We start from the raw sequence: 21,398 nt of genomic DNA, 5'->3' as shown, positions 1-21,398 counted from the left end.
ACAGCTTCCCTTAGCCCAGGCCAGATGAACCAGCAAGAAATGAAGTGAATCAGCAGAGGATATTTAATTCTCTTATGACAGACATGGTCAGGTGTTTCAAGCAATTGATCTATTACATGGCATTTCTCCTCCAAATTCCATCGCCAGTCTTACCTGCTATCTATGAAATAAAGCAAATTAAAATCAAATTTAACTGGACACTGTACGTATGGCTCTTCTGCTCTGCTGAATCATGTTCTCATGTTCAAATCTGTCAGAAGCCAATTATCCCAATCCTTTCCTGTCTCTCCCTAATGACTTCTGAAACACTTGCAATCCTCACAGAAGTGCACTATCCTCTTCCCCACCCCTGGACTCCTCAGCAATCCAAAGGTTTGGAGCACAGGGTAAAGCAATATCCAGCAAAGATGTGTGAGAGCAACTTTAGATGCCAAGTACCATCTTCCAACTCGGTTCTGAGCAGCACTGTCACAACATCTATGTCTCATTTTCAGTGAACCCCACCTAACATTCACAGGAGCAAATGAAAGAAAAAAAAACAGACTAGGCAACTCCTTATAAAACAAACTAGCCAAAGGTAAAAATATTTATTTAAAGAGATCTGCCCTGACCTTGGGCAGAAATGTTCATCCTTTTGCCTTTTCCTGTTCACAGCAACCTAGCATTGAATTTTTAAGAGGGAGTACAAGGGAACCCACTCCTGCCAGTATTGCCTAACGGCCTGATAGCAAAAAGAGGGCTATGCAGTTGCTAAGAGCGTTGATAACACGTTCAGACTCAGACTAATTTCTTTTGAGACATGTCTATTTTCTGCCCACACCCAGTCCTGCCTATTTATATTTTTTTATAATCACGGGTGCCAGAGTGTCAGGGTATAGGAATGCGTGGAGGCATGGTTTTATCTGGAGGCTAATGCTGCCTCATCTGAACCCCACTTTGATCTTCCACTTACGCTTCCTGAGAAACACAACAATCATGTGGTTTCTGCTACTCACTGCACAAACAAGTAAGGCAAGTGGCCCTCAGGAGCAGGAATAGTGCTGCAACATCAATGAGACATCCATCATCACCTCTGCTATACATCAAAAAACAAGTTTAAAGAAAAATTACAAAGTGGGCCGAGGAATAAAATTAGATTAGAGTTTTTCAGTATTCACATCATGTAGATTGATGAGTGTACACAAACATACTCTTCCAAATTTTAGCAAGAACAAGTATTTCTTTTTACTTGAAGAAAGATGATGTTGTTCAGAGGAAAAGGCTACTGGTAGGCAAAATGTAGACCAGACAGAAGAAGAATCATTTTAATGGCTTCGTTGTTAGCCTGGGCATTAAACTTCAAAAGGAAACCATGAAAAGGATTCCTGTAAGTAAAATAAAATCTGGTTTTTACATAATAACATAACAATTATTCCTAACATAATAATTTAGAGGGCTTTTTTGATTGGGAAAGAGGAGAGAACACAAGAAAGCTCCAGAACTTTAGCTAATATTCATTAAAGATGAGATTTGATGAAAAGGAAAATTTTACTTAGTCCTTGCAATTTCCTTTTAATCAGCTGTGGCAGTGGTCACAGCTGCAGACAGGTTGTTGGGCTAGATGGCCCACAGGTCAGCTCCACATACAGCTGGTCTTGCATTCTTGCAAAAACATCATTTGAATAATTTAAATATAGAAAAGATCAGACCTGGGAGAAAGCAGCCTGCCCCAGCAGAGGAAAGTATTCAGTCAGAACTGCTCCCAGTCTGCCATACCAACCTAGATTTGCAGAAAAAGGGTTTTCTTTTGTGAACAGGAACTACTCTCACCCTTTTACTCCTCCTTCTAAGACCTTACTAGCAAGGGTTTTCCCCTGAATGCCATTACTTCCTAAATGCAGTGTAACTACACTTTGCAGCAGCTCAGATTTGAGTTGCAAAAATGAATATAATATCAGTTTCTGTAAAAATGGCTATTTTAAGAGAGCCCTGTATGTAGGCAGGAAAGGCGTTTACTCTAATGTACCCCCATGCAACTACAGTGACAATAAAACCTAGAGATAATAGTGGCTACCGCAGCATTAGATTGTCCAAACATATAATCAGAGACTTGGTATTTCTCAAAAACCTATGATATAAATACACCAGATGGAAGGACAAAGGAAGAGTTGGTCAACCAAACACCAGTGGCAGAGCTCAGCCAGGACTCGAGTTTCTTGGCCTCCAGCCTGGCAGTCTGCGTAACTCCATCATGTGATTGCCTTGATCTAGAAGATACACTGCAGCTTTTCCAATTGCAGCTGTCAGAGAAGCACTGCTCTTACTGAAACAGCCCTGCCTCTGAAACCTGTACGACGAAATGGCCTAAAATCCAGGTTCGTTTCCCATTGAGTGCGATGGAGATTCATTTACTTCAGGGCTGAATTTGGTCCACTTGATATTCCATGTTTTACAGGCAAAAATTTTATCCCTGCTGTAATTCTGACATGAATTTGGCTTTAGAGGAAACCGTAACACTGAAGTGCAGCTTACTTAATACAAGAAAAACCTTCCTTCAGACACTGCCCCACCAGCATGCACAAACCCTAGCCCGGACGTTTCTTTATTAAAAGCAAAAGGAAAGCTCATTGTGCATTGTACAGTTAAGTTCTGGCTTCACTTGAGTTCACCTACAAATATGCCAGTCAGAACATTGCCACTTTGGGATGTAAACATTAGTCCGTGGGAAACTGAGCAGACAGACCTGGATCAGTCTCAGCAAACTCATTTCACATTGGCTAAGAGCTTTCAGTGATGACAACTAAAAACAACAGATCTGGGTTATATTTGTGATGAAGAGACAGCAAGACCCAGTGCTAAGCTCCTGGGGTGCCCATCCCATCCAACTGTCCCTTGCTGTTTCTTCTTTATAGGCTCACTCAACACAAACTGGCAGAGAGAAGATAGAATAGTTGATCACAAAGACTGTATATTCTCTAATGTCACGACTGCCTCTTCCCCAGAACAGCAATATGGTTTGAAACCTAGTTTACAGAAGGCAGAGCTGTGTTTATACTTGTCAGAAGTTACCCAACTTGGCAATGAATCTTCCCATCATGCAAGTGTCATCGCAGTCATTGCCAAACACTGCAGAGGCAGAGTTCAAAACACTACCTCCAAGCCTGTAAATATGTTGAAGAAACATATTGCACAGTGCACATGCTATGTGTTTGCACATGTCTGAGAGTGTTAAATAGTAATTAAAGGTGCTGTTGTGATTAAAACGTAAATCTGAAAAGCCTGAAACATGACCTAATAGTATTTCCAGGGAACCTTTTGGAAAATCTCTGTAACTCTTTTTGAAAACACCTCCCGTTCTTCTAAGCCTTTAGGTTTGGAATACTGCTTACATTCTTCTAAGACTCTTTGCAATTCATCCCTCTTTAATTCCCTCTCTCTAGTTCCATGCTATGAAAGCCATCTTGGCTGAGAGGCGCCAGGCAACATTTCAGAAAGAACACGTACAAAACAGCACTGCAAGACTGCTGGAATGAGGCGGATCAGCGGGGGGCTGAACAGTCCCCATATGGGGCCAACGTGAGGACTCCATATTACACTTTTCTTTCCAAGAATATAGACGGCTGAAGGCTTCCCTGTGAGTGCAAAACCTTTTCTTGCTGGTCAAGTCCTTAAGGAGTGAGGAGTGGGGTTAGTGTGACCTGCCAGGCTGCTGACTCAGGGGTATTCACAAACTGCAGTTCCAGGCAAGGGCATGCAAATGTTGTAATAACCTCAGTGCCACAGGATACTGAGAACTAGCTGGGAGGAAGAGTTTGGTCATTCAGGTAGTGGGGAAACACTGCTGCAGAAGCCACTGATTCTGTTACCAAGTGAACAGCTGCACTTTCCACTTTCAGTGGAGACCACTGAGATGACACAAGCCAGACTGGTATGCCACTCCTACAGCTGCCTGTTACTTGATTCAGTCCTTCTCTCTTCATCCACACCATTTTCCATCTGACATACCCATGCACCGCAGGCTGCAGGTAACCTTCAAGCTTGGCTCTGGGTTAAGGGAAGAATTTCACCATGCCTTGCCAATCCGTGTGTCAGGCCGGGAGCAGGCCAGGTCCGCACACGCCCTAGCGTGCGGGTCCCTCTTGTTCAGATGTGCCACCTGAAGGCTAATATTTTTTACATCCCTTAGCTCTCTACTGCCTGGCTGTATAACACAGCCTGTCTTACCTGAAAAGATGAGCCTTTATTACACAAAACAGTAAAAATCAGGCATGCAGCTGAAAATAAAACAACTCACATTAGTGTCAAGTCACAGTGTGTAGTAAGGGAAAACGTCACATGCTGGCTTCTGTTGTTTTCTAACATAGAAGCATATTAGCAGATTTTGACAAAAAATACACATTAAACATCATGCTAGTATTACTTCTTCATATAAATCATGGTTTTGAAGGGAGGGTCCATCACAACTACTGGAAGGGGAAACACTCCACTCAGTCTTGGATGGGAAAAGGGATGAGTTCAGAAAGAGACGGTCCACTCTACAGCACAACCAGATAACCCCTGCCGCACATTATCAATCCAGTCCTACCTGACTAATAAACAATAAAAATAAATATATTATCTTGCTTAAGCTTTTTACCCTGTTTGCAGGAGGCAACAAGCAGGATTTTCTATGTAATTTTGCAGTTTATTTTGTATTTCCTTTTGGCCTATTACTACTCTAATAATCACCTCCTTTGTCTCAGCTCTTCTTAGAGGAATTAGCTGATGGCAGAGTAATACTCCTGTCAAAGAGCTTCTTAAACTAAGGACAATACTTTTCCTGTGAGACAAAAGAAAAATTCTCCTCTTATGCTTGGGTCAAGGGGAAATAGGTAACTGTCAAATAAACTTTCTTAACTATCTCTTCCCATTCCCCCAGCAGCAACAGCCAGCATCCCTCTTCACCCTATTACTTAGGTGGAATTAAAACCCCAGAGGCTTACAGCAAATGCTATATATCCTATAGTGATCTCTATACCTAGCATCATCAATTCTTACTGGAGCAGAAACGAAAAGCTCTCAAAATTCTCTCTGCAGTTATTGACAAAACAAATGACTTAATGAAAAGGGAACATGTTATGGACACTGGTGGATTCTAGGTAGCCAGCTATCTCGTGTAACGACCCAACAAATACCAGATGACGTAGCTAGCTGAGGTCAACACTCCTCACAGGGCTTACCTTGACCAGCTACAGAGATATAAATATTCCCTATTGCTGTTCTGTTCCAGTATGTTTGCTTTCTAAGACAGGCACTTCAAAAGACGGTATCACAGGAAACCAAAGTATAAAGGAATTATTTTTTTTACCCTTGCCCTCAAGCCTTCCTACGGCTGATATAAATCAGTACAGCAGTGCTGTTTTGGAGGCAACTGATAATTAAAGCCTACAAAAGGAAACACTTCAAATTATGTCAGGGAACACTGATTTTTCATGTGTCTTTTGCCTTGTAGAGATGGCTGTTTGATGCAAAGAGAGATGAAGTCAAACGAGATTTATATGTTATGGTATCAGCCAAAGGAAAAGGGGAGAAAACAGGCCCTTTACCATCTCTGTCATCAGGCATTCATGTCAGTTGGAACCATTGCCAAGGAAAGAGCCCAGCTCCTTACTGTGAAAGACACCCCTAAAATCATACATGTGTGTGAAGAATGCTAGTGACCAAATATTATTCACATCGACCCTCTTCAGCTTCAGCTTCCAGCCCCAGTTTTTAAACCTCAGGATCAGTACGTATGCTGAGATGATTCTGTTAAAAATCAACATGGAATGTGTTCTGAAGCCTTACTCCATGGACACAAACCTCTTAACTTGTCCCCTATCCTGAAAGAATCATGGCTGGGATACTTTCTAACAGTGAAATGGAAAAGACATCAACAATCTGCATAGAAAAGTCTCTGGATTTTTTTTTTTTTAAATTTGATTATTTAAATCTATGAACACCAGCAACATTTTTTTCTTCTTCTTTTTCTCCTCCTTTCCCAGTTGAACAATGTGCACGTTCAGGGAACGTAAGGAAAACTGGCAGATACAGGAAATTTCCTCTTCTGCTCCTCTGAGGCAGAGAGATGTTGGGGCTTTGTGTGTCCTCTTCATGACCTCCAGTGGGGAGGCAGGAACTACAAGGTCGAGGACACAAGGACCAAACGTACGTCTCCTACATGGTACTTGACAGAAGTGCCTGGATGAGCGGATTTTTCATATCATTCCTCCTTTCTGTTCCCTGAACTGGTAATCTGCTTCCACATCAGCAGAAAATATCAGAGTGATACAAAATTATTAGTGGTGACCAGCCTGACCTTGAGACACACAAAGGCAGATACAAAATTCAGTAGCTGAGGACAAAGTGGGACTATTAAAGGTACTTCAAACCCTATACAGTTACCAAGTAACAATTTAATATCTGTTTTAAAATGACAGCTCTCTCTGCAGAAAGTAGGTCATTTCTTCAACATCAACTTCAAAACAGACAGACCATAGCTGTGTTCACTTAAACCAGTCATTCTAGCCATCAGGCAGTCCCTACTGCTATCTTAAGCTAAAAGTAGTCCATTGCACCTTACTGAAAATCCTTTGAACGACCCAAAACCAAGTTGTTCAAATCATTCCTTTATCCCCAGGACTACATCAACACTTTGAGTTTGGTCCGTGGATTTACTCATGGTGGCACAGAGACAAGGGTGGCTTGGGGAGGTCTCCTGGGTGAGGGGCACAGGGGACCAAACTGAGCTCAAGTCCCCTGGATTTCCTTCTCAGGCCTAAAACCTCAGCTCGAATCCTCATGCAGAGCCCTGGGCCACACGCCCGGCTGGGAACCGCCGCAACGGGAGTGCCCTTTACGAACAATGGGCAAAAAGCCCGTCACCAAAATTAATGCGGCTCTACCCAAGCCTGAAGAGCCTCCTGCAATGCAATTTAAAAACAACCTCAAAAACAATTCTGGAGAAATTATTACAGCGAGCACACAAAGGGGCTGGTTCTCTGCGCTACCGCCTCTGCTGAGGTCAAATCGATACAAGTAACCTTAACAAAAAGAAAGTCAGGCCCAAAGCTATTCTGTACAAAGGTGACTTTTTTTTGCCCTCTGCAATGCTGCCTCAAATCTGAGTGAGATCTGTTTGTAAGTAAGTAGCCCAACCTCCCTTCTTCCCTGCGCTGCCAGAGAAGAGATAAGTCCATCAAATTGGTAGGACGATAAAGGAAAGCACAAGTGACTTAACTAAATCTTTTCTCTTTGTCCCTAGGGCAATCAACCGCATATCCCCAAGCAGAGAAAAAACCCACGTTTCTAATCCTGACTTTCTAAGCTCGGGGAGTAAAGCTGTCTCTTGGGCTCCTAACCATATAAGGTCTTCCCTTGGTCCTTTCCCCCTCAAATGGAAAACACTCCGACCTGACCTCTTGGCCGACAGCTTGCACCCTGTACTTCTCTTGCTCTTGCACAAACACACGCACTCCGCTTGCCGGAGTGCTAAAGGCAGCCTTTCCCCATCATGGTGGTGGGTAGCTCGCTGCTGACTGTGATGAATCACAGTTGCTCTTTGGAAACTCACTCTGAATTAGCAGGAGCAGTGTAACATTAGAGTACCTGAACAGGTTTGACTCCTCATGTCAGCTAATAAGCTTTTCATGGAAAGTTGGATTCTGTTACTAATTACATATAGATACACCCTTCTTACGACAAACACCTAATCCACCCTGTGTTTGCTTGACAGAAGATGACTAAGATGATTTGCTTGGAAAGAAACCAACTACAAAAGAGCATTTCCCTCCTGCTGTCTTCATACACCCTATCTGATTTGTTTCATTTCCCTATGCTGTTAAATGTCAAGTACTTTTGTTATGCATACACTTATTTTTTTGAGTCTCCAAAGCAGACCAAAGGAGCTTGGAAAAATATTTTTTAAATTGTGCTCAACCTCCCCTGCTTGAAAAAGTACTTTTTGCCTCTTCCATATGGTGCGCTAATATTCTGTAACCTATGCACAATACTTTGGACTTGCTTTTCCTCCCCTATTGTGGCAAATGTGGTGCAGCTCCCAGCTAAGCCACCCAAGCTATGGAAGTGTGTGCGCAAGGGCTGTCACACCCACAACATGCAGCAGCCACTGCAGACAGCCCCAGGAATGGCTTTGATGTGGGAATGGAGGAGCCAGTGGGGGAAACTCATGTTACTGGGCTGCTCACACGTCCTAGGGTGGAAAACGAAAGCAGAGCCATTTCTGACTTTTCACTAGCCAAGAAGCAGAGTTATATTTGCTGATGGTTGAGCAGGACCCATCCACAGATCAAGCGTAGCATCAATAGCAGCGTGCCTCTTTCTTCTGCTGAAACTGTGAAGAACCACCTGTGCAGGCAAGAAAACAATTTAGATCTTAGTGCCAATGGAGGCTGCAGTCTGAGATGATGCTCGCCCTACACTCTACAGGAGTGGGAATAAATCCTGAGTGGGTTACTTTTCAGGGCAATAGTTTGCCATGCTCAGAGCCTGGCAGAACCTGCAGGAGGACGGCATCACCCTGCACCATCAGAGCGCCAAGTCTCCCATGGTTCTGGTCTTCATTTCAGACACAAGGTAATTAAATCATTTCAGTGAGTTGGTAAGTTACATAAAATCGACCTCTTGGAAGAGACTGCGACTACAGAGAGCAGCAAGCACACTATAAATCTGACTTCTTGATAAAGACAAGCTCCTGAACTCAAGGCAGCTGAAGCCACAGGCTCCAAAGGTTTGCTGTCTTCCTGCTGTGCAACACACAGCAATCAAGACTGCTCTTATGCAAAGCAGGTGCATGAATTTTCCTACACAGCAGTTTCAGTCTGACAGCACCAAAGCAGGAGCACCTTCCCCTGCTTGCTCGCATCTCGGGCTGCACCCAGAGGACACTGCTCTCTGCACTCAAAGGCAAGCAAGCTGGGATGGAAAGAAGCTTCTAGATCTTTCCTTTCCACTGTTGGCTTATTTCCAGATTGTAGCATAGGCAGATTTTTCATTTAATGTTACTTCCCTTAGGCATCTGCTGTAAGGACTGAGGTGGTATTTTTCCCTTCTGCCCTGAATACTCTCAAACACTAGGCAAAAGGCATTTGGTCCAGATAAAAAGAATATACAAGATTCTGTAAATACCAGAACATCTGTGGGATGACAATGGTCCAAAGAGATGAGAACAGGCCCTATCACCAGATCAGCCCAGAAGTACAAGCCAAGGAAAAGACCAAATCACTGTTATGACATTTGCGATTCATGTTTGTTTCTTTAAAAGCAGAGGCAAGTACAGTGCAAGCAAAATAGTGAAAGGTGAAGGAAAACATCATACAAATGGGAATATGATCTAGAATTAAAAATCTATAGTGTAAATAAGGAGTGGACAAGTTATCTGCTGAGCTTTTGGGTCTCCAGAAATGAGAAGGATGCTGACAGTGTCCGCAGGGTGCCCTGCAGCACACAGAAAAACCACAGAAGGATGGCCCAGTGCCTTTACCATGCACGATGCTGCAGGACGCATTAAGGCCCTACTGATGAAGGATGTGATTGAAGCTGTGTGCAGCACTGTCTCTCCCTCCATTCCTCTGTCAGGTTGCAGAAAGGAAACTAAACGAGCTCTTAAAACCATCCATTCTCGTCAGCCCTCCCCCAGACTGTCAGGTTTCTGTGGAAAGCCCATTGCTCCCTGGGGTCATTTTCATTGCACTTCAGCTCTTCCAGGAACTCAGACATGCTGACAGCAGTCCCTCCTCTGCCAGACACCCAATCAGAGCACTGAGGGAGGTTTTTCTAAGGAAGCTAATTGAACATGTTTTATTAAAAAGATAAAAGAAAAAAAAAAAAACAAACAACCAACACCCACTGCTTTGCTCTATGGGCAAATTCTTTGAAACACAAAAACCCCCGAGAGCAAGATGCTAGGCACAGGATCAGCTAGAAATATTGTTTAGGGAATCACACAAAGCTGACGATGAACTTTCCCTGGTGTCTGAAAGAGACATAAGACCCACACCTGGCCTGCACCTTACATTTTGTCAAAGGGGTGTCTCAGTTTGGGGATCAATGCCTGGCAAGATGGTAGTTTTACACACACTTTTCAGTGTGAGCTGCGGGGAAAAAAATGTCTCAGAATTCACCATGTGACAGGAATTGTTTCACTATGCAAACCCATTAGCAGTGATTAGCACACCGAAGTGGTGGAAGTAAGGCCAAGGACACTGAGCACACACACTTTATTTGTAGAGCCCCAACTACCCTCTCTGTACTGTAGTAACTCATAAAGCAACCTATCTTCCTGCTGCAATGAGGTTCTGAAATTAATCCCAATGTTTCAAGGACACAGAGCACTGCAAGGTGGGGAGAGTCATACTTTGACCTAAAAAGTGCGAAGGGGTATACCACTGGGATATGCAAGATGACCCCATTCAGTCCCACCCTGGCTCTTTACAATCCCACTCTGAGGTGGAAGGCTATCTCAGAAGGGACCAGAGCACAGTGGGGCTGAATGGGAAGGCACTCGTCAGGCACCAGCCACCGTTTTACGAGCCTGAGGACACAGGGTCCCGCAGAGAGCTATGCTGCTCTCGGGAGCCAAGCTGGCATCACCATGGCTGTGTACTGAATGGACACAGAAGCTCAGATTTGCTCCCGTTCGAGCACCTTTGCAACATGACTTTTTGCAGTATGTGAACATATCTCCAGACTTTAAAAAGAGAACAGGTTGCTCACTGCTGTAGGTCACAGGTTTGGATGTAAAGATGGAGCAGGCAGGAAACAAGCTTTGAAACCTCATACACACCACAGCTCTCACTGCAATGGCAAGATAAATAGAAATATAGCAACATACCACAGTTATTTATAGCAATCAGCTTTCTACAGATTTTTCATCGGAGGTTTCCTAAATGCTTTATGAAAATGTGCCAAATTCAGCACAGGTGTTATTTTATCATGGCTAGAACTTATCCTTAATCCACACATTGACGCACAGGTCACTAAAGGATATAGAAGAATTACTCCGTACATCTCTATCCCACAAAACAAAGACAGCAATTCATTACCAGACAGCACCTCTGAACTACAGTTTGGAACTGGAAGTTAGGAAGTGTTCACAAGGAATTTAGGGAGGTGAAACACATTATCCGTAAATGTAGGTTGGACAGGATGCAAACATTATCGCTCACTTTTATACATTATATTGTCTTGGGCTCTTTGACTGTAAGTGCACATCTCTCCCATCTGAACAGAGGATCTCCAGTCCTGTGCAAGGTGAAATGCTCAGGCACAGCTGAAAGGCAAATAATCATCAAGTTGAAGGATGAACGGGGTTGAGACATCTTCAATGTCCCCCTGATACCTTCTATTTATGGGAGTAAATTCACACAGAGGCTTGTGTAGCTGCCAGATTCATGAATTCTATTTAAATTCCTCCAGCAGTTGTAGCTAGAAAACAGTGTTATCAAATTCCTAATATTTCTGAGCAGGAAACACAAGTGGCCCACTGCAGATGTGGCTGCTCTCCCCAGGAAGACCTAGGAGCAGGGAAGAAGAGCTCAGTGCAGATGTTCTCACTGTAGCAGGTTATCCAGCTGCAAAGGCACCAGCCTGCACTGCACTGGTCTGCAGGCAGTGTAGCTGTGTCGCTGGAGCCCCAGTAGATCCTCCTGCCAAAGACAGCTGTTACTGGTAGGATGCAGATCATGCAAACACACCTCATGTGCAGTTTTAGAGGCTCAGTATTTCCAGCTGTGGGGTTAGTGAAGGCTGTGCCAGCTCAGATTTGGCCTCTACACTGTGGCTTTTGAGGTGCTTTAAGCATCCTCTTTGGACTGAGAAGAACCAATAAAGACAACTGCTAATGCATTATTCCAGGATATTGCATTGTTCCTAAACCTTTCATCTGCCTCTGTTCCCTCCAGCCTTCTTCCAGATACTCTCATGCAACACTAGAATAAACTAATAAGTGAGAAGGCAAATAAATAGGGAAAGATATGCAGTATCAGGAGGGAATTAATACATTGGCACCAGATCACATTGCAACCATATGGTGCTGTGAATACCTTTGGAAGCTTTCCATCCACTGCTGAGCAAGAAACCTGCACAGGCTTTCCCCAAAGCCCACCCAAGAGCTGGTTCACAGGGAGAAGTCTCTTCCAATGATAGCGCTCGTTTCAGATTGGACAGATGTCTCCCATGGCTAATGAAATAGGGAGTCTCATGACTTCTGCACCCTTCTTAGGTCACCACAAAGAGACAGGGAGAGTTTTTAAACATTACACTGCAACTATTCCCAGTTCTTTCCAGCTGCTCCTATCCCCTGCTGTGCCAGCCCCTGCTGTCAGCCTGCAGGTTCCATGGAGTCCAGCAAGCAGGATTTTCCACTGCAACTCTTGGCCTGACAATGTGGCACAAAGAACACCCAGGAGAAGGAAAAGCAAAAGCTGCTTTACTCTAGGAGCCAAAATAGCATGTGGCACAATTCAGTCAGCCAAAGTGCCATGGGTAGCCAGTCCAAGTGGTAGAGGACATGGCCATGCTCAGATTCTCAGTCCCAGGCATTGCTCATCACTTGCAAGGAAACTTGCTTAGGCAGGAAATAACTATGCATTTAATGTCTGGAAAAGAGGGGTTTCTCTGACAGGACAAAGAAAGTATTATAGCAATATATCTGTATGTTTAGGGAGAGGTAGGATCTGTTTGTTTTAGGATACCAGTTTCCCACAGGAAAAGCAAGCTGAACATCTTCCTTATCCTTCAGATTAGGTAACAAATTCATAAAAAGTTAACTCATCGATAGCTACTTTGAGGAATCATTGCACAGCTTGTTTGAAAGCTAACAGACAGAAAAGTTGAGACTTGTTTCACCTTTTGGAGATGCACATACTAAACAAGTTATGCACAAACTTCAAACCATACCTTTCCTAGAAGGAAAGTAAATAGAAAATGCAACAACGGATGGATCAAAAATCACTCATGACTTCACAAACAAAAATGATAATTGCTCTACTACTCTACTGTTGATCTACGATGGCAGCAAGAAGTTCCTGTCATCAAAAACCCCTCTATCTTGGCAGTAACATCTGCAACGCAGGTTCTATCCACATAAGCAGTAGCTGCTGAGATTGCATATAGCTGAGTGAACAATGACATGTGGCACCTGCACCTATTTATGCCAGTCGAAGCAATGGAAAGAGAGAAAAGCAATAAAGATTTATTTTCTTTTAACTTGGTATAGAATTTCTTGGCTTTCCTCAGCGCCATCCTGTCTCTTTGCTGCAGCAAAACAACAAATCACAAAACCAAGAAGGAGTCCTGTATATTTTAAACATGTGTCTGCATCCAAAAGGACAATATTTGGTGAAGGAGGGAAAAATAGACATGAAAGAAAAAGCTACTTACGCTGTTCTAGCTACATTCAGGCACAGTGAAGATACCCTAAAAGGCCTCGGAATAACTCCATTAAAGCAGAGCATCTACAAACAACCCGAATACATTGCTCTCTCAGTCCCTCAAGGACTTTGCACAGAAAGGTAACTAAAAAGAAAGCGAACATGTTAGAAGAAAAAGGAAAATTCCAGATTAAGAGTCTACAGGCAATCTTTGAAAGATAAGCTAAGTGTGTGCACTCTCATTCACCAGAGCCTGCATCAACTACACACCAGCAAAAACTCAGGAGACCATGAAGAAGCTGTGATGAGGAATCCCTCTCCACTAAGCATTCACCCTTGTGTATAAGAGCAAAACAAGGAGGAAGCATCAGGTACAGGGAGATGGGTTGAGGGAGGGTGGACTCTGGAGAGTCAGAATTCAGAATTTCAGATGCTTCCAGGTGAGCAAGAAGCGTGCAGGACCCCCTCCACACCACGGGCAGGCAGGATGCCCCCAGAGCAGCCAGCAGAGCTGCTCCTGCCTGAGGCACCAGGAGATGCCCAGGTTGTGGTGTGGCCACGGCGTGCACACTCCCACTGCGCCTTCCTTTCGCATACCCCCATGGCAGGGGTCTCTGCCCTCATCTTCGCAAAGCACACAAAGTTATTAGAGGGAGATTATCCTAGCACAGCACTGCAACTCTTTTGTTATCTTTCTAGGAAAGAGCTAAGCCTTTTGAGCTCCTACCGAAAACTGAAAAGCAAATTAAATGTTAATAAAACCCTAATAAAGAGCTACTCTTCTGAATTTTAATTAGTTGTTCATAGAAACCAAACACATCTAATAGACTAAGAAAATGAAAGGCGACAAGGGATTTGCTATGGCTTTGATGGAACTGCTACCCCAGCAGCATAATCCTGTGAATCCATTAAGGTCTTTCACATGAAGAGCAAGAACAGCTGCCTCCCCCACCAAACACGAGCATGTGCTTCTTCCCAAATCAAGGGCATATGTCAGCTGAAAAGATTTTGCTAGCTCTCATTTTATGAAAGTTTCTCCACAATGGAAAAATACACAGGAAAAAAACAAAAAAATGGAGAAGAGGAAAAGCTCAAAAGCAGTACCAGACAGTCTGATCAAACACTAGAAGCAGAATCACAATAAATACACTGGAAGAAAGAGGTTTTGGGGGCTGACTGATACCCTAGAAAGGCATTAATGTAAAAGCAAAGAAACAATCTGCTATGATGTCTAGGGGGAAAGATGATGGCATTAAATGAACAAACCCAGAAGACAACTCACTTGCTGGCTGAAGCACAATGTGACAGAGCTGCGGTTATCAGCTCAAATCAAAAAAGAGAAGCAAAACTCAAGGGCAGAGTTGGAACACAGTTCACAGGACTTTTCAAAGAGTAGGACTAGATGCAAAATAGTGTGCAGAATGATAATATCCCAATAAAACTGATGACACTGATGATGTCAAGGCCTAAGGGACTTGTCTGGTCTGGCCTAGGAGAAGGTGAGAAAACATGACTCTCTGCCTCCTCTCTTTGAACAACAGTGGGTTAGACGACCTCTTCCAGGAAAGCAACACTTCCATGTGTCCACTGCACAAAATCAGAAAAAGCAGGCACTATCTGCAGCCCTCAGCATTGCTACAGTGACTTACAAAAGTATCTTGGAAGCCAATATCCAAGTTCAACATGTGCTCCCCTCAAATCTCTGCTAATTTGAAGTCAGCCCAGAACAACTCAGTAACCATATGTAGAAAATGTAGAAAAGTCCAGTGCTGTGAGAAATTCACTCCTCCCAGGCTGCCAGCAGCATGCGAAATAATTTTATCTTGTAAATGGGCAGTAAGAATAACATTAATTTGTCAGCGTCATGTTGAGTATTTTTCTTAGAAGCTCTGCAGGGCTTGGGAGAAAAGTTCCCATCATCTCCTGCTTTGGAAGGAGGGAACATGCAGCAAGCCTGAACTCAGAACAGGCAAACAGCTAATAAGAGCCATGGCACTGGGAGGCAGAAAGTGCAGGACAGCAGCACAAACCAGGCTCAACATCGATTTGCTGCTTCTCGTTTCATTTATTCAAGGTCATGTGGTTGTGGGAGGTTTCAGGGTCTTGAAATCTCTGTCTGAGCTTCTGGCATCCTCTCCAACTCCTACCAAGGAGATGATGACTGATGGCGGGAAATTTTGACCTTTTAACTCCATATCCCTTTTCTAAATTCCTGTGGTCACTACTGGTATCTCCTGTGTAGCAAATTCTTTCTCTCTCCCCCAAGAAGCCAAACAAGTTACTGTAGTACAGTTCTGAGCGGGGCATAAATCTCCAGGCCCTTGTGTCTCTGGTAATTTTCCCAGTCCCATGACGTGACTCCAAACTTTTGCCCCCTGCCGCTGGGGAGCCCCAGGTCAGCGGACGAGCTCTTTTGCCATCCTTGGAATGGCAGCGAGAATTCCCTGAAGCGTCCCGTGGGGCCCGGGGCCGCAGTTCCTGGAACTGGCGGCTGCTGACTCGGCTCAAGCTCTTCCTAGAACTGCTGGGGCTTTGCTCACCCCCTGGGGCTGGGGGGGCAGAGGGGGGAGAGGAGCAGAGGAGGGGGAGGAAGGATGACAGGGAAGAGGCTCCATTGCACAGACCCTTCAGCTGTCCAGGCATTCCTCTCTCCTTTTTCATGTGAATCCCAGGAGGATTATTTTTACCTTCTTTTTCAGTGCTGGGAAGTGCGGGGATGAGCCCAGCTGCAGCCTGTCTGGACTGTCAGCTGGCAGCAGCAGCTCCCACCTCTTCCCCAGCTCCCCTGCCCAGCACTGCCTCCTTGCTCCTGCCATATCTCGGGTTTGCTTTCAGTAATTCTAGCTCCTGGATTTGAAAACGGCTCTGCAAGAGGTGGCAGCCATACCTAGGTATCACACTGAAACTCCTTTCCAAGCATCAGCACACATTATATCAAGAAACATCAGCGGTAACTAATATTACTAAGAAGGAAATTGGCCACACAACAGTGAGGTTTAAACTAGTCTAAGCCTAACACGTGCCGAATACGCTGGGAATGATCTCCATTACCAGCTCCCTGTATGGCGGCTGTGTACAAAGGCTGCATGCTAGTGCACTCCTGTCATCATGCTTCTGACAGTGTGCTCATTTTATATAACTGCTTTTCTACGTCATGGCTCTCTCACCTCAGCTCCTAACTCCGCTCTAAGCAGCTGTGTGTACAGCCCATCACACACCTAGCTATAAAATTTATTTCTAGGGAATAGATGTCTATAGTGTGAGCCAGACATGTCTGGGACCAAATTCTTTTCTTAGCTAATCACATGCAATTTCTCTTGCTTCAAGAAAACTGTGCCAAGGTGATGGAGAAAGAATTTGGCCCACAGTCTGGCTTCTCCTTAGCACAGCTTTTAGCTATAGACAGACTTAGGGTTTTCAGAAGGAAGCTCTCTGAGCACCTGGCTGAAAAATAACAGCCAGAAAAACCCAGAACACAGTGGATGAAAATTAGGAGCTGAAAGAAAGTAAATAAACTAAATGGGTTTCCCTGCTCTGACAGCACACATTTTTCTTTCAATCATCTGCACTGCAATGAAAGGTGATGATATTGCTCCATTTACAGAGTTTTTCCTGGCCTGTCCCCAAGGCCACAATACAGTGTGTTTATTTGGTTTTCATAAGGTCAAAGAAGCATATTTGGGTAACACAGAAGGTTTACTATGGACTTTCACCTTCGAGATCTTAAACCAAGTGTGACAGTTGCAATGAAAAATATTTACTGTATTTACTGCTGTTTACATATATTGGCATGGGGCTTCTGGAAGAGAGAAGGCTTTCAGTCTTATTCCACATCCTTCTCAACAGCTTTTTTAAAAAATATTTATTACACACATGAGGAAAAAGAAGAAAATGTCACAATCTAGACTTTACAATGTTCCCAGAACATATTACTGTTCCTCTTGAGCCACCGATCACAGACAAGTCAGGCACATGCAGGGATTTACTCACACTGATCTGTGCGGAAGAATTCTAGCAATTCTGTTACTACCGACCACATACCTGGGGCTACTGTGTTCATGTACTAGTTTAAATAGGTGGGCAGAAACTGCAGTCAGTCATGTGCAACGCTGCCTTTTCCATGGGACCCAAAAAAACCACTGGCATGGCTTATCAGCTTACTTTATCTGGAAACCTCAACAGGCTGGAACTTCACGTACTTACACACCCTGAGCTGTGGTTTGTAAAAACAGGCCATCAAGCATGTACACTATCCAAAAGGCGGTCTGTCCTACTCTCCACATCCCCAAACTCCATGGTCTATTTGGTGACAGTCTTTTTTCTGTTTGTAGTGACCACAGAAACAGTCAGAAAACAAGAGGACTGGGAGCCTCTGACACTGGTCCACAACTTGGTCTCACTTTTCCAGAAGTAACAACTGCAAAGGAAACCATCTGTCCTTACTGAAGCAGAGAATGGCCGGCAAAAATCTACACTCCTGAGACACCTCCAGAGGTCAGAACATGCTGGACAGGGAAAGACATGAGCTGATGCTGAAATCCCACCAACACTGTCTCTGGACAAACCTGCACTGGCTTTGACCCAGCAGCACAGTGACTACAGTGACCACATGGGAATGCAGAGTCTGACTTCCCTCAGATCCAAGGCCCTTTCTCACACAGAAAGGGAAGAAGACAAGACATAAAAAACACCTTGATGTCACCAGAGGTATCATCAAGTTGTCTTATACCAGTGGTTTTCAAGCTGCAGTCCTCAGAACTTGGGGGGTTTCTATGGATTACTGCTGACATCCTTGAAAGATGACTGATTAGAGGAAGCCTACTGTCAGGAGGACTTTCTGATGGAAAGTTTTGAGTTACCCATGTCGAAAGCGTTGACAACCAGTACCCTAGGTGATGAGTTGCAAACAGTTTCTCTGAGTCTTTGAATGCCTTGGGTGGGGGTTGACAGGTGATGCTCTTCCTCCTCCCACCTACATACTGAGTTATATTCACTCCTTCCTAATTTAACTCCTCCTGTTAAAATTCCAAGCAGCTTCCTTGAGTAATCATCTCTAAAACTGAGACTGCAGCACAACAGATCCTAAACTCTCCCCAGATGGCAGATACGTGAAAAGGTTAACCATGTTCTTAACCGCCCTCTGACTGCACCAACATTATATAAGCAGAAATCCCCTTTTGAGTGGCAGGATAACAGCATCAAACAAGCTGGGCAACAGCTTTAAGGACAATTCTTTGCAGAAGGTGACAGCTGGGCCTCCTCAGCTCTACTACAACAAGCCTAGTAGAAACCTACCTATTAAGTATCAGTGTATGATATATCTGGTACAAACATAGTATTTCTAATAAGCGTATAGCTTCATAGAAAATGTCTTAAACCTGCTATTTAAGTTACAGTTGCTGTGACTCAAACTGCTATTAATTTATAGACAATATAACTAAATTAACTCTCAGGCAAAGCAGGTTGGGTGATTTTACTGATATGAGAGAAGAAAGATGTAGGAAGCATTCCAAGGAAACCATTTAGAAAACTAACTATTTTTTATCCTCACTCTTCAGTCTAATTCCACTAGCCAAAACAGTGAAGTTTTGAATCCCAGCAGCAAAATAGAAGAAAAACAAAACAGATGTGATTCTACCCTCTAGGCAATGCAAAACTGCACAGAGTACATAATCCTCCCTTCGTGTACTGACCTCTTAATACAGAGTGTACCATCACTGCTGCCAATTTGCACACGCAGCTGTACTCAAGTCTGAGAAACGGTTGTCCTTAATTCCTTCTCCACAACTTTAATTGTGCTGCTGCTTTGTCTTGCCTACGACAGGACCGCAGAGCTTCCACCTTTTCTCAGAGAACAGCTGATCAGCTGAACAAGACGTTCCTTCCTTACTTCTTTGTTCTGGACATACTGTTTCTGCTGCCATCAAAATATAAATGATACCTAATCCTCAAGATGGTGATTAAACTCACTCATTATGACACCATACTACACTATGACACCTGCCTCTTACACTATGTCCTGTGTGATGGAGGTGTAAGAAAGGAAGAATCTAGGAGAGAAAAGCAGGTCTGCAGTAGGCTTTAGGAACTACCCCCTGAATTCCTGATGAGCCAGTGAAGAACTTGCCCCCAGCACAGAGGATGGAGCTGCTCACATTCCAACCAGCCCTTCACAGCCCTGCCAAGGACAGCAAGATGCTGTGAATATTCACTGAGGTCAAAGTGACCCCAGTTGTACTTTACGCCCTGCAGTTTTCAAAAAAGCTCCCACACGTTTACACACAATGTAAAGAACAGAAAGGAGTAAGCAGTCTGACATTAGCTGGTGCCATGGAAATTCAACAAAATACGGAACCAAATGTAAAAACCATACCAATTCACACACTTTTGCTGTTTTCTTTCCCCCTGTTTTATTCAGGCTATATTCTACTCACTATCTTCTTTCATAGTGGCTGTTTTCACCCTTTTTGCCCCCTGCATTGTTTCCACTCATTCCTTTTTAAAAGTAGCTTCTCAGTTGATTTCTAGACTTCACAGATTCCCTCAGCTTCTTAATTCTTTTATCACGCATTCCCTTCTCACTGTACCCATTTTTCACAGAGAAGTTCCAAAATTCTTTATTGCCCCCAATTATTTGCCCATTTTCTTCCAGTCCCAACATCAGTGCACAAACATGTTCTAAACTAAAAGGAACAGCCACTGCAAACAGAGTCAGTCATTTGCCTGACCTCATACCACTGCATGACTTAAAAAAATATTTTAAAAAAACTAACAAAAAGTGTCTTTCCCTTTCTTGCTGTTCTCCATGCCTCTCCCTATTTCTTCCAAATTCTCAGAGTTTGAGCACAAAACCAAATGAAAGTCCGTCCAAACAGACATAGACCATTTCTCAGTTAACTTCTTCAGCCACCGCTAAGGTAACTGCTGCATTTTTCCAGCAAACCACTTGTGTCACAGGCTCCCCTCTCAGGCCTTAGTTCTATACACATCACCAGCAATGATGTGTATATCACACCACCAGTATTTCTGCCCAGCTGGCATAAAATGCAAAGCCAGGTCCCACAGAGCTGGTTTCCAAACAGGGTTTCAATTGCCAGGATTTGCCTTATCAATACTCAGAAATTCTCCACTTGCCTGTTTTCATCCCCCAGTTACAACTATCATAGCTGGGCAGCCATATGATTTATCACACCAGTTTCCCCTCTGTTGTGACAAACTTCAGTTCACCAGTGGGGTTGCTAGGACCAGGACTTGGGCAAAAAACCTTGAAAGCCTGATCCAAGCAAATTGCATCAATTCTCACGGCAGCATGCCAGTGCTAATTACTTCACTGCCAATCAGTTTATCACAAGCACCCAGCCAGTGTGCTCATCTTTCAAGTCCTCTCCTGTGTCTCCAAGTGCCCCACCTTTCCTTCCTCCGCTGCTGAAACATCTGGGTGGTGCCTTCTCTTCTCACAGTGCAGTCTAAAGAGATGACAAAGGCTCTAAGTAACAACATAATATAAGCTCTAATTAAAATGCAGTGGGAAATAGAGCGAGAAACCACGGTATAATCTAAAGCGTTAAGATGCTCTAGGTCCAGAGTGGAGCATCTTCTCTGTTGCTCAACATGGAAACACTGAGCTAGAGCCTATCTGGAAGGGCAGAAGGCAGCTGGAACAGTGCAGCGTTGGAGAGCTGCATTCATTCTCCTCCCTTTCTTTGGAAGGCTGGGGAAATTAAACTAGATCCAAGAACTCTTTCTTCTCCATTAACATTCATTTGTCACCAGCTTTTTTCGCAAGGCAGTCCCTCCCATCCTCCTTCCTGCGGTCACTTCAGCCAGCAGCCAGGCTCTTCCAGGAAATCAGACAAGACAAGAGCAGAATCGCTCATCTGCCAACCACCCGATCATACAGCAGGGGCAAGAGATTGTAAGAGGAAACTAATTTTTTAAAAAGAAGCTTTTTACGCTTTCTTAGGATCTGGCTTCTGTGTAGAATGACACACAAAGAAACTCTTACAACAC

At 43.9% G+C, this 21,398-nt stretch overlaps 1 long non-coding RNA gene across 1 annotated transcript; it reads left to right on the top strand.

Annotated features, from left to right (window-relative positions):
- Window positions 1-2,296: 2,296 nt before the first annotated feature.
- LOC141947901 (uncharacterized) lies at window positions 2,297-4,277 on the top strand. The gene is made up of 2 exons (XR_012630298.1): window positions 2,297-2,354; window positions 3,420-4,277. It is a non-coding gene; the product is annotated as an uncharacterized LOC141947901 (long non-coding RNA).
- Window positions 4,278-21,398: the final 17,121 nt, after the last annotated feature.

Source organism: Strix uralensis, chromosome 10 (assembly GCF_047716275.1).
Source record: "Strix uralensis isolate ZFMK-TIS-50842 chromosome 10, bStrUra1, whole genome shotgun sequence".
Classification (NCBI taxonomy): domain Eukaryota; kingdom Metazoa; phylum Chordata; class Aves; order Strigiformes; family Strigidae; genus Strix; species Strix uralensis.
The sequence above is the reverse complement of the archived record's forward strand: the minus strand, read 5'-3'. Positions and strand labels throughout refer to the sequence as shown.